Source organism: Callospermophilus lateralis, chromosome 3, assembly GCF_048772815.1.
Source record: "Callospermophilus lateralis isolate mCalLat2 chromosome 3, mCalLat2.hap1, whole genome shotgun sequence".
In the NCBI taxonomy this organism is placed as follows: Eukaryota; Metazoa; Chordata; class Mammalia; order Rodentia; family Sciuridae; genus Callospermophilus; species Callospermophilus lateralis.
Genome location: NC_135307.1, coordinates 35,825,450 through 35,837,733, shown reverse-complemented (window position 1 = coordinate 35,837,733; position 12,284 = coordinate 35,825,450). Strand labels below are relative to the sequence as shown.

The 12,284-nt window shown below is 43.1% G+C and overlaps 1 protein-coding gene across 2 annotated transcripts in view; it reads left to right on the top strand.

The window, feature by feature from the left end:
• Slc7a8 (solute carrier family 7 member 8) overlaps positions 1–12,284 on the top strand; it is a 57,914-nt gene that overhangs the window by 21,332 nt on the left and 24,298 nt on the right. The window contains exon 1 of one of the 2 annotated variants that reach the window (XM_076850001.2): positions 11,649–11,743. The exons of the other annotated variant lie outside the window; for it this stretch is intronic. The gene's annotated coding sequence lies outside the window, so the exon portion shown is untranslated. Of the gene's footprint in view, positions 1–11,648; positions 11,744–12,284 lie in introns of those variants that run through there. 2 annotated transcript variants of the gene reach the window in all.

Here is a 12,284-nt window from a genome sequence, read left to right as displayed (position 1 = left end):
CTCAGCAATTTAGCAAGGCCCTAAACAACTTAACAAGACCCTGTCACAAAATTTGAAAAAATAAAAAGGTCTGGAGATGTAGGTCAGAGGTAAAGCATCCCTGGGTTTAATCCCCTTACCAAAAAAAAAAAAAAAAAGACAATCCAGGAAGTTATTCAAGGATTTGACCAGTTTCACAAAGACTACTGGGGTAGCGTAGCCTTGGGCTTCCCCTCAGGATGGGCCCAATCCTCCCAGGAGATTAGAGTTCCAGCTTAAGTTGGTGTGGTGGTACGCACCTATGATCCCAGTGCCTCTGGAGCCTGAGGCAGAAGGATCACAAGTTCCAGTTCAGCCTAGACAATTTAGCAAGACCCTATTTGAAAACTAACTAAATAAGTGTGTGACTCAGTGATAGAGCAACCCTGGGTTAAATTCTCAGTACTAAAAAAAAAAAAAAAAAATAGAGTGCTCCTGCTTGTATCCAACTCCAGAAAGTCATAGCACACAGTCCCCTCTGCAGCTCACTCCTCACCTAGACACTGCTAGCACCAAGCCAGGAAGAAACTTAGAAACTGGCTGATAACAAAACTGAGGAGATCCTTCTCTTTCTCTTTACCACCATCGAAGATTCAATAAAACCTATCTGGCCTGTCCTTTAAGTAGAACTGCAAGGAAATTACCTCCAACTTGACAGTGTCAATCATGTCCTCCAAAGACAGGAATTTTTCAGTGCCCTTGAAATAGGTGTTCAAGTATTTTTCTCCTTTGTAATCAGATTTTTTTTTTTTTTTGTCCTATACTGGGAATTGATCATCTCAGGACCTTGTGTATGCTAGGCAAGTGCTCTACCTCTGAATTAACCTCACCAGTCCCAAGAAAATCTTAAACTTAAGCCTCTTCCTCATGTCACCTTTAGGGGAAATGGAGAACAGCTCTGTTTCTCATGCTTTGCGGTGTCCTTTTCCTGTGGCTGTGAAGGCCACTGGATGTTGTACACATCCACATATGTGAACACTCACACAAACACACACACACACACACACACACAATTCTTCCTTCTCTTCTTTAGGCCTGATGTTCCCATTTGTTTTAAGTGCATGTACAGAGGTTCTGTTTTCTGGTTTGTTGAATACTTGTTTTCTAAACTCACTTCTATATAGTCCCTCAAATCATCTCTTAAGCGATTCAGTGAAACAAAAACCAGGCTGTCAGAAAGGCTTGGTGGATGCCATTTTTCACTAACATTTTTTATTCCAGCAGCCCTCTGACTCACCCAATCCCACCATCTTCCAACCCACTCTATCTTCTTAGCAGGTGCCAGATAAGTTAATTGCATAAAATAGGTACAATTTTTGTTTGTTTGTTTGTTTGCGGGGCTAGTGTTGAACCCAGGGACTTGTACTTGCTAGACAAGTGCCGTACCACTGAGCCCTAGTACAGCCTTCTTTGGAAATCAAGCCTGGAGAATCTCAACCTAGCTCTGCTACTGGCAGAAGCTGAAAAGAGCTTGGTTATGATGAGAACGTATTTACATAGGAAATTCTGCTTTCTGCTGTCTCATTTGGGCATGCTGTTGATGGGCTTCATCCACTGAGCAATGAGAGGTTTGGGCCACCCTCCGTGGAGAGGTCACTGGTGTATAGCTAGGTCCTAGAGGACAGGGCACAGAGCCTAGAAGGGAAAAGCGGGTGTGGCAAAGCCTCAGGGTTGGGCTTTGCTATGAGGCAGGAGATGAGGTCAAGAATAGTTCTGTGGTGGGGCCGTTTTTGGAAGCGATTAGATGAGAAATGAAGTTGTGATGAGCCAGATGGTGGGGGTGGAGAGGCGGAAAGAACCTGCTGTAACTGGCTGCCGGAGCCGGGAGCCCGGTGGTGGTGGTGGGGGGGGGTGGTGGTGGTTGGAGAGGGAGAGAGAAGGAACTGCAGATCTGGATCTCTCTTATGCAACTGCAGCGCCACTTTGAGTTATTCTATTATTTAGGTCAAAGCTGATTATTCACTGCTGAGTCAGCAGAATATCCCTGGCCACCCGGCAGCAAAAAAGGAAAGTATTTTTACATTTTAATTAAATGAAAAGCCTTTCTCCCTTCTCCAGAGCAAGCATATTAGCAGAAAAAGGGAGTTAGGAAAAGGGACTGGGAGGTATTAAAACTTGGTTTCCAGTGCCTTTTGTGATTTCCTTGTTGTCTCTCTTTTCTTCTTTTTAAAATTATCTCCCTAGTAAATGATTATATTCTCCATGTAAAAGATTCAAGTCAGACATAAAAGAGAGTCTGTACAGAGAAAGTTACCCTTATCTTCACCTGGATCCCTCCCCTGTCTGGTGGCCTTAGTATTGTTATCAGGGATGTCCAGTTGGGGTCCAGGTGTGTCTCTGAACAAAGAATTGAGCAAGACACACAGAAGTAACAGGCAAAGTACAGATTTGTTGAAGGAGAAGGTCAAAGTAACACACTGTATAAGGTAGAGAGGGATGGGTTGAGCAAAAGAAAGAGGTTCAAGGTCCTGGTGTCTGGGAATTAGTGTCTTGTGTGTTGAGTTGTGAGGCATTCTCTTCCCCATAGAGATGGGACCTGATTGAGGACCTTACCATTTGTTCCCATTGGCTACTTTATATTACCTCATTAGAACAGTGTCCAATTTTCCCCATTGGTTACTTTAGAAAACCTAATTAAAATGCTGTCCACTTTACCCCACTGGGCAACAGTCTTATTTTCTTTTTGGTACCCAGGGGTGCTTTACCACTAAACCTCATTCCCAGTCCTTTTTTTATTTTTATTTTTTAATTTTGAGGCAGGGCTCTACTAAGTTGCTTAGGGCCTCACTAAGTAGCTGAGGCTAGCCTTGAACTTGCAATCCTCCTGCCTCAAGCTCCCAAGTTGCCATGATTACAGGTGTACACCAACATGCTAGCAACAGTCAAAATTCTTGACTGGCTTTTCTCACCGCCCCCCAACCCCAGGACTTTGTACATGCAGGCAAGTGCTCTACCACTGAACCCCCAGCCCTTGGCTTTATTATTCATTGTACAATTGGGCAACAATTCATTCCATAAAAGAGAATAAGCATTCCAATGGTCCAAGCAAAAGAATTTGATGATTTTTTTTTTTTTTTTTTTTTTGTACCAGTGACTGAACCCTAGGGTACTCGACCACTGAGTCACATCCCCAGCCCTATTGTGTATTTTATTTAGAGACATGGTCTCACTGAGTTGCTTAGCACCTCGCAGTTACTAAGGCTGTCTTTGAACTTGAGATTCTCTTGTCCCAGCCTCCCAAACCTCTGGGATCATAGGTGTGCGCCACCAAGTCAGGCAAGAAGTTGATTTTATAGACAAAGAAGGACTTGAAGAAAGCAGAAACAAAACCCCAAAAGCCAATTAGGCATTTCAAGTTACTGTCCTTATAAGGTGGGGACAGAGAGAATAAAAAGAAAATAACTATCTAATTATCATCAGCTTATTTCAAATTACTTCTTTGTGTAAGGATTAAAGCAAAGAGAACTTCCTTATCATATCAGTTGAATCTGACTTTTTTGGACAATTTGACTGTTATCTCCCTAATCCTGATTCTCAGCAGGTCAGATAAACAGTCTACTTTCAGTTTGGTAGGATGGAACTTTATTATAAATGACTTCATTTTGACTTTAACCCTGATCTGTTGGAGTTCAGTGTAGGAGCTGAGTTTGAAACAATAGTTGCTATTTGTTTCCTTCCTTCCCTTTCCTTTCTTTTCCTTCTTCTTCTCTCAGTGCTGGGGATGGAACCCAGGCCCATTCTAGGGAAGCACGCTTTACCACTGAGCCATTCCCCTGCCCCAGTCCAGATCTGTGCATCTTACTTCCTAATCGCAGGCTTTCCTTTGGGATCTGTCTTTCCCCCTTGGGACTTCCTGCCTGGCCCCTTTCATTAATGCCCCCTGTTCTCCCTGTAAGTCTTGCCCTAAAGAAATTCCTTCTCCTTCCAGAAAAGAATAACCTGCATGCATTTCACAAGGGAAAAAATGCTTATCTTGTTTTCTATCTTTCTACTGAGATTCCTAAGAGGCTACTTTTTTCTAGGGCTTCAGATTTCTACTTCTTTCTTGAGCTATTTGGAAAGGAAAAAACTTCCTTTATTTCTTCTAACCCTGAGTTGCTCTCTACAATTCCTCTACAAAGACTCCAGCTGCCTGGAGCAGGATGTTGTCAGTTGTTTTGTAAATCTCCTGTAAATTAATCCCTTGGCATTGAGGGTTCTACAGTCTTTCCTCGCTTCTAATCCCTTAACCTCAGTTCATCATCCCTTGAGCCTTCATATTCTCTAGCCTCAGACTTCTCATCCCAAACATTAAACATGTTGCCTCAGATACCTGGGTGCCACTGCCTTCTTGTCCTTCTCTAGTCCCCAAAGACTTCTCTGGGTGTGTCTGATCAATCTTGTATGTAGGAATTCCGACAAATACAGACTGGTCTAGATTTGATTCCCATTTATCTAAGACCCCTTTTTTCTCTAAATATCTTCTAACTAGCCAGCATTTAAAACCTAAGTATATGGAAAATCTCTTAAGTTTTACTCAAGGGTTAATTCAGCTAGCACTGCATTTTTCTTTTCTTTTCTTTTTTTTTTTTTTTTTTTTGTACTCAGGGGCACTCAACTACCAAGCCATATCCCCATCTCTGTTTTGTTTTTTACTTAGTTACAGGGTCTCACTGAGTCGCTTATTGCCTTGCTTTTACTGAGGCTGGCTTTGAATTTGTGATCTTCCTGCCTCAGCCTCCTAGCTGCTGGGATTACAGGTGTGTGCCACCACGCCCAGCTCATTTTTCATTTTTATAATACATTAAGACTAAAATTATTCTGGAAGTGGATTTCCATAGAAAAAATAAACCAGAAAGCTCATCAGTTATGCATCGTATTGAACATGTAGTGGAGATAAGGTATGATTTATATGGTCTTGGAAAAGATTAAAGCCTAGTGACTGGCATACCAACAAATTAATGACAATACAAAACAATCAAAAAGAAACAAACAATAACAATAAAATGTGATTTTAAAAATGCAACACAGGGCTGGGGATGTGGCTCAAGCGGTAGCGCGCTCACCTGGCATGCGTGCGGCCCGGGTTCGATCCTCAGCACCACATACCAACAAAGATGTTGTGTCTGCCGATAACTAAAAATAAATAAATATTTTAAAAAAAAATTAAAAAAAAAAAATGCAACACAGAGAGAGCTTTGAAACTGGGAGGCTGGGCTGGGGATGTGACTCAAGCGGTAGCGTGCTGGCCTGGCATGCGTGCGGCCTGGGTTCGATCCTCAGCACCACATACAAACAAAGATGTTGTGTCTGCCAAGAACTGAAAAATAAATATTAAAAAATTCTCTCTCTCTCTCTCTCTCTCTCTTTAAAAAAAAAAAGAAAGAAAGAAATTGGGAGGCGAGTGCTAGGGAAGGTTCTCAGATTGAACTAAAGAAAGGCTTCAGATGGGCAGAAAGTAGGGGACAGCCAGAAAGAGGAAGGGCTCAGGTAAGACTTGGGATCAAAAGAGAAACAGCCTATTGGAGAAAAGCAAGTAGCTTTATGTGGGTGGAGCCTAAGAGAGTGATAGAAAATGACATTGAACAGGTAAGAAGAAGTCAGATCTTGAAGGATCCTATATGTCATGCCCAAGAAAGCAGACTTTGCCAGATGCTCTGGCACACAACTATACTCAGGCAGCTGAGGCAAGAGGATCACAAGTTTAAGGCCAGCCTCAGCAATTTAGGGAGACCCTGTCTCAAATCAATAAGGGCTGGAGATGCTCGGTGGCCAAGCCACTCAGGGGTTCAATCCCCAGTGCTGCAAAAACAAAACAAACAACAACAACAACAAAACCCACAAACAAACAAACAAAAATCAAGAGAAAGCAGATTTATCCAATGAATCACTGAAGAATTTGAGCAGTGGAGTAAACATGATTAGGCTCAGAATTGAAACCTGAAACCAGGAGGAAAAACAGGCTAAGTATTTGTCTAAGCTACAGCGGTTACAATTTTTTTTTTTTTTGTACTGGGGACTGATGTCACTCTACCATTGAGGTACATTTCTAGCCCCTTTTTAATATTTTGAGACAAGGTCTCATTAAGTTGCTTAGGGCCTCGCTAAATTTCTCATCTTCTTGCTCTTTTTTATTTTGAGACAGGGTCTCACTAAATTGCTGAGGCTAGTGTAGAACTTGTGATTCTCTTGCCTCTGCCTCCCAAGTAGCTAGCATGTACACCAGAAGATTTTAGGAGTACAATCAGCTGAGCATGTTGAATTGTTTGACCACCAAGGAGGAAGAATCTAGTTTGTCTGGAATGTTTCAGCTTAACTGTATTCAGCGCTCATGATGTACAGTTAAATGTTTTCTACCTCTGCCTTCCAGGTTCTCCCATGGCCCTGAGGGGAACCGGACAGGTCTTTGGTTAGAAGTCTTGCTCGGGGCATTACCCCTGGATCCTATTCAAAAGCCTGCTCTAAAGCAGTGAAACTTATAAAGGGATGGGAACTCTTGGTCATGTTTATCAAATGCCCGTGATATACTAGATACTGTTTTGGGCACAGGGGATACAGCAGCAAGCAAAACCCCTCATTTGAAGCAGCAGCAGTAGAAAATGAAGTCATCTCTCTTAACAACTCTTTACTGAGTCTACTTGTGTGTCTTTTATAGGTACCCCAGGGGATACAGAATCGTTCAATCATTCTCAAATGTCTGAGTGCCTGTTATAACCCGGGCACTGTGCTAGGCATGGGAATACTCAGTTCCTATACTTAGGAACTCACAGCCCAGTGCATAATTCCAACAAGTAGATAGAAAATTTCAGTTTTGAAGTGGTAAGTTTCCCAAGAGGACAATATCTAGAGAGTTAGCTGAAAGAGAAATAGAAGTAGGGAACCAGGGTGGAAGAAAATGTTGGAGAAAGGAACATATAAGTTTAGGCCGAAAGACCATTTGGAGATAGTGAGGCAAACTGTCCAACATGGAGGGGAAGGGAGAGTGAGATCAGGCCGAGAGAATGTTCTCTCAGGAGGGATTAACAATGACAAGGTCTGAGGACATAGCCCTTTCAGGGGGACTTCAGGTAGTTCAATACACCACAGAATAGATTAGGAGGTAGAAAATGTGGCAGACATGGGAACCTCATTGTGAAGGGCCTTTTGGGCCATGCTTAAGAGGTTGGACTTTACCCCAAGAGCAAAGAAGTTTTTATTGAGGATTGAACTCAGGGACACCTAACCACTGAGCCAAATCCCCCACCCTTTTAAAAATATATATATTTATTTAGAGACAGAGTCTCACTAAATTGCTGAGGCTGGCTTTGAACTTGCAATCCACCTGCCTGAGCCTCTCTAAACTGCTGGGATTACAGGCATGCACCACAGCACCCAGCTGAATCGAAGGTTTTCAACCAGAGGAGTGACATTATCATATTTCTATTTTAAAAGAATCATGCTGCAAGGGTACAGGATGGATTGTCCAGGGAGAAATGTCAGAGCAAGAAAACATTACAGTGCAGTTACAGGAATATAGGATAGAGATGACAATGATGTGACTCAGGGATGGGGCAGTAGGAATTGAGAGAAATAGATGTCTTTAGGTATTTAGGAAATAGAATTGGCAAGACTTGGTGACTAAGGGTAAAGGAGTCAAGGATGGTGCATTTTGTTGAGGATACATGTGCAATAAATCAAGGATAATACTAGATCATATTTTAATGTCTTTTAAAAAATTTGTTCTTTTTGTTAATGTTTTTTCATGGGTATGGTTTAGTTTGGTTAAGTTGGCCCCTCTGTCTTTGCCACCCTTCCCATTCACTCCAACACTTAAGATCTAATGCCAAGAGGCAACCCCTATGCCTTTGAACTTCATGTTTATAATGGTAGAGTAAACTACATTTTTTTTTTTTTTTTTGGTACCAGGGATTGAGTTCATGGGCACTTGTTCACTGAGCCACATCGCCCGCCCTATTTTGTATTTTATTTAGAGACAGGGTTTCACTGAGTTGCTTAGCGCCTCACTTTTTGCTGAGGCTGGCTTTGAACTTGGGATCCTCCTACCTTAGCCTCCTGAGCCTCTAGGATTACAGGCATGCACTACTACAATCGGCAAAACTACACATTCTTTTTTTTTTTTTTTTTTAAAGTGGTAGATGGACACAATATCTTTATTTTATTATTTTGCTAGGATTGAACCCAGTGTCTCATATGTGCTAGGCAAGTGCTCCACAACTGAGCTACAACCTCAGCCCTAAAACTACACATTCTTTAGTGCCATTTCACCTCCCTCCCCCACAGGCCTCCTAGTTCTAATAGCCCTGGAAATGAAGGTATCTCTGTTAACCTCATATTACGCTTCTGTAATAGGGACTCAGTCTTAAGCTCTAATGAAAAAAACAACTTGTACAGTGCTTTATAATTTATACATCATAGTAAGCAACTGCATATATCACAAAGAATTCAAGAGTTTTATGAAGGTCTTCTCCCCTAGAGAGCCATTAGTGTTGGACAGTTCTGCCCCCTCCCATTTTGGCCTTCTGTTTTGTTCCACTGGTTTCAGTCCTGTGTGTTCTCAGCAGGCTTTTGCCCTCCACTGGCTATCCCAGAAGTCAGAATCTTTTCAGTTTCAGTTTGCTTCATCTCACATCACCTCCTCTTTCGTGAATCCCTGTAGTATCTCTCCTAGTCTCCATATTTTACTCTTGGTCCAAAGTTTTGCTATTCAAAGGGCATGCCTACATAGGCCATGCCTTGGAAATTGGGAAACGAGAGAGGGGGGACTTGTGGGATCATCTCCACCCCTGCATGGGGAAACAATAAAGTGAACTGAGGTCCCCCCAAACTGGAAGTTTTTCAGGAGTTAACATTCTACCAGGTGTGGTACCAACTTGCTTCCTTTCTGGTAGCAGCCAAGAAACTTATATTCTCCTCTGCCCTTTTTATTGCTGACTTTCAAGGATCACTTTGTTTTTCCCAGGGAAGCTTATGCTTGTGTATTTTTTTGTTGTTGTTGTTTTTTTAAGTTATCCATTAATCGTGTCTGCTGAACTTTTAAGGGTTAATATGATACACCAAATTTATATCATTTACTCACAAATACAAAATCAGAAGACTTATAGGAGTAGAAGGAGGACCAGTGGTACTGGGAGCTTTGAGGAAAAGAAGAAAGGGCAAGGTTTGTTTTCAGAGTTTAACAAGGTTGAGCGCTAACTGTCTTCAGGATTGGGTTATCACTGAATCATTTTGAGAACTTTGTTAATTCAGGGCTGGGGCCTTCCCAGAAACTGAGGCAGCGTAAAAACCCCTACCCTCAAATTACAATTCTTGCCATCAAGTCAGAAAGATTTCAGACAGTCACTCAGAGTAACAAGCATGAGTTTATTGAATGGATAGGAAATGGGAAGGGGGACACTCCAAGGGAGAGAGTGGGTCCTCTCAAGAGAGGAGAGAAACAGTGTGCTTCTCCTACATTCCAGTTTTAGGGGGATCCTAAAGAAGTTTTCAGGAGTCCCACCTAGGTCCACCTCTTGACTTTTGATTGACAACAAGTTGATATGAGACTGTCAAGTTTACTGCCATGACAACTTGAGATCACCTTGACCCATGCTGACTGGTTCTAATTCGATTCTTAAACATAAATTCTTTTTTTTTTTTTTTTGGTACCTGGGATTGAACTCAGGGGCACTTGACCACCTAGCCACATCCCAGCCCTATTTTGTATTTTATTAGAGACAGGGTCTCACTGAGTTGCTTAGCTCCTCACTGAGTTGCTTAGGCTATCTTTGTCTTTGTCCTGCCTCCGCCTCCCAAGCCTCTGGGATTACAGGCATGCGCCACTGCACGGGCCTTAACCATAAATTCTTAGATTTTATGGTTAGGAGGAATTATCCTTATCTCCCTGAGTTTCAGGATTTAATCTGTGAAAAGGGTCACAAAAGTCTTGCCTTTCAGGGTAATTTGGGTTACTATTATCAATATTATTTCAGGCCTGCATTTCTCCTGCAGATAACAGGTAGTTTGTTGAGCAATGTGACACAGCTTGTCCATTTAAACCAGGCAGGGCTGCAGGTAAATTTGCTTTTTTGGAAAAGAAAGCATGTGGGGGTCAGCACAGAAAGTCCATTTTATAGAATTATTCCCTTAACTTCATGTTCCTATTATTCTCATCTGTCCCCTATCTTTGTGATCTAGGTCACAAAGGTTTACAGACTTCAATGAACATTAACAAAGTCCACCAGCCTTCCAATCCAAGAACCCACCAGATGTCCTAGGACCCATATGCTAAGACTTAATATGATGGACAGTCAGGCAAACCCTGCTGAGCAGTGCAGAGTCAAAGGAACCACTCCATCCACCTTGTGTTTGGGGCAATAGTAGATGAAATAACAGAAGTTTTTCAGGTCCAGGCTGGAAAAATAATGAGTAGGATTAAAATGAGGCTCTGCCAGGTGGCCCAGCATGGCAAATCTGACTTTCTGGGTATCTTCATTTTTTTCTCTTCTCCCGGACACCAGAAGCTCAGGAGCCATGTTTAGCCGAAGGGAGAACTACTCAGCTCTTGGAAAACGCTGAGCTGGGTGTTCAGGCTTCTTGGCTCCACTAAGTGCTGGCTGGTGATTCAGCAGAAACTCCAGGTTAAGCAGCTGGCAATGAGGGGAGCAGGATAAGAAGGAAGGGGAAGTAGGGAGGGGGTGGGACAGCAGGGGGCCAGAGCTTAGCTAATAGAATCCAGGAAAAGCTGTGTGATTCTGGGCCTTTTTCTCTGACCCCTCCTCCTCTGCTTGCTTGAGAGAGGCCCTTCTGGAGGGAAGGCTCAGAACACCTTTTCTTCCTTATAGGAGTTTCTGATATTTCTGAAATGTCAGTGCTTCCAGATGAACAGGGCTGAAGAAGGGAAAACGTTAACTCTACTGTGGTAGGCAAGATCTATTTCAAAACCAAACTCACCACTGTGTACTTTAAAGACACTGGGATCAAAGCGTAATTTATGAAGAAAGCTGCTTTGATTTTTTTTTTTTTTTTTTTGCTTGCTATTTCTTTGTTTTGATGTTTTTATCTTTCAGCAGTCCAGTTATTTACATGTATAACTTCAATAGTCAAGTTATATTACATAATAGGAACCTTTGTTTTAGGTAGGCAGGGTGCCTGAAGACTATAATTTGGCCTTTCTCCCCATATGAACAATGTCTTGGTGGGGGAGGGTGGGTGTGCGGTGGAGAAGGGAGGGAATCTGGGAGGGAATCTGGGAGGGTTCTAGGCAGCTAACTCTGTCTCACCGCCCCTACCCCATTTGCCCCCAGGCCTCCCTGAGGTCTTTGTGAAGGAAAGATAGCTCCATCCGACCTGCCATTTGCGTGGGCCAAATTAAAACCTTATCAGTGCCTCTGGTTGTGTGCATTAGAACTCAGAGGCTCGGTGTTTTCTTTGCCTATCAATCCCTTTTGGCAGCAGCCACCGGTTACCTCCTAGATCTGGAAACGGATGAGGTTAGACCAGCCAAACCCAGGCAGATTTTCCACAATTAGAAACACGTGCCCAGTTCCTCCCTAGAGCAGCCTCGGAGGCCAAGGAGCCCTGGCCAGCCTATGAGAGAGTGCAGCGTGGCCACACCCCCTCTTGCCGCTGGGCGGCTGCCCCTGCTCCTCAGGGCATCCTGAGGGCTGCGCTGAGGGCAGTACCTCACCTTTTTGCTGCACCTCCAGAGCCAGGGAGCAAGCCTGCCAGAGCGCAGCAGAAGGCAGAGAAGTGCTCGCCCCAGCAAAAGGTGAGACTAAGAAACCAACTTTTCTGGCAGGCCCATGAGCCTGATGAAATTTATGACTGTTTCAGAGGCTGGGAAGCTCCATCCCAGCAAGGTGCTTATTTTGAAGTTCTAGAGAGGAACAGGGCGTTCTGACTTCTACAAAGTGGCGTCACTGCTTCCTTTTTCAGCAGCTGTCCTTTTAATGCCTTATATTATTTTTTTCTTTCTCCCAGCCCCCTCCCATTTTGGCCTTCTGTTTTGTTCCTCTGAAGCTCCTTTTCTCTCATTTGTGCTGTTCCACCCCATCCTTCCTTCCCCTGTTATTTCTTATGCTCACTCTTTCCCTTTCTTTTTCGCCATCTGCCTTTATGGACTTTGGCATCTCTGCACATTTTTCTCCTTCCTACTTGTCTGTTTTCACTTCCTTGGAGAGTCTTGATTCTAGTGATATTAAAGGAAAACAAGTCTTTTCAGGCTACCTCCAGCCCACTTCTGAGAAAGGTGCCAGACAGACAGACCAAGAAATCCAAATGGAGGTCCCCATTTTGGGGGAAATATGTGA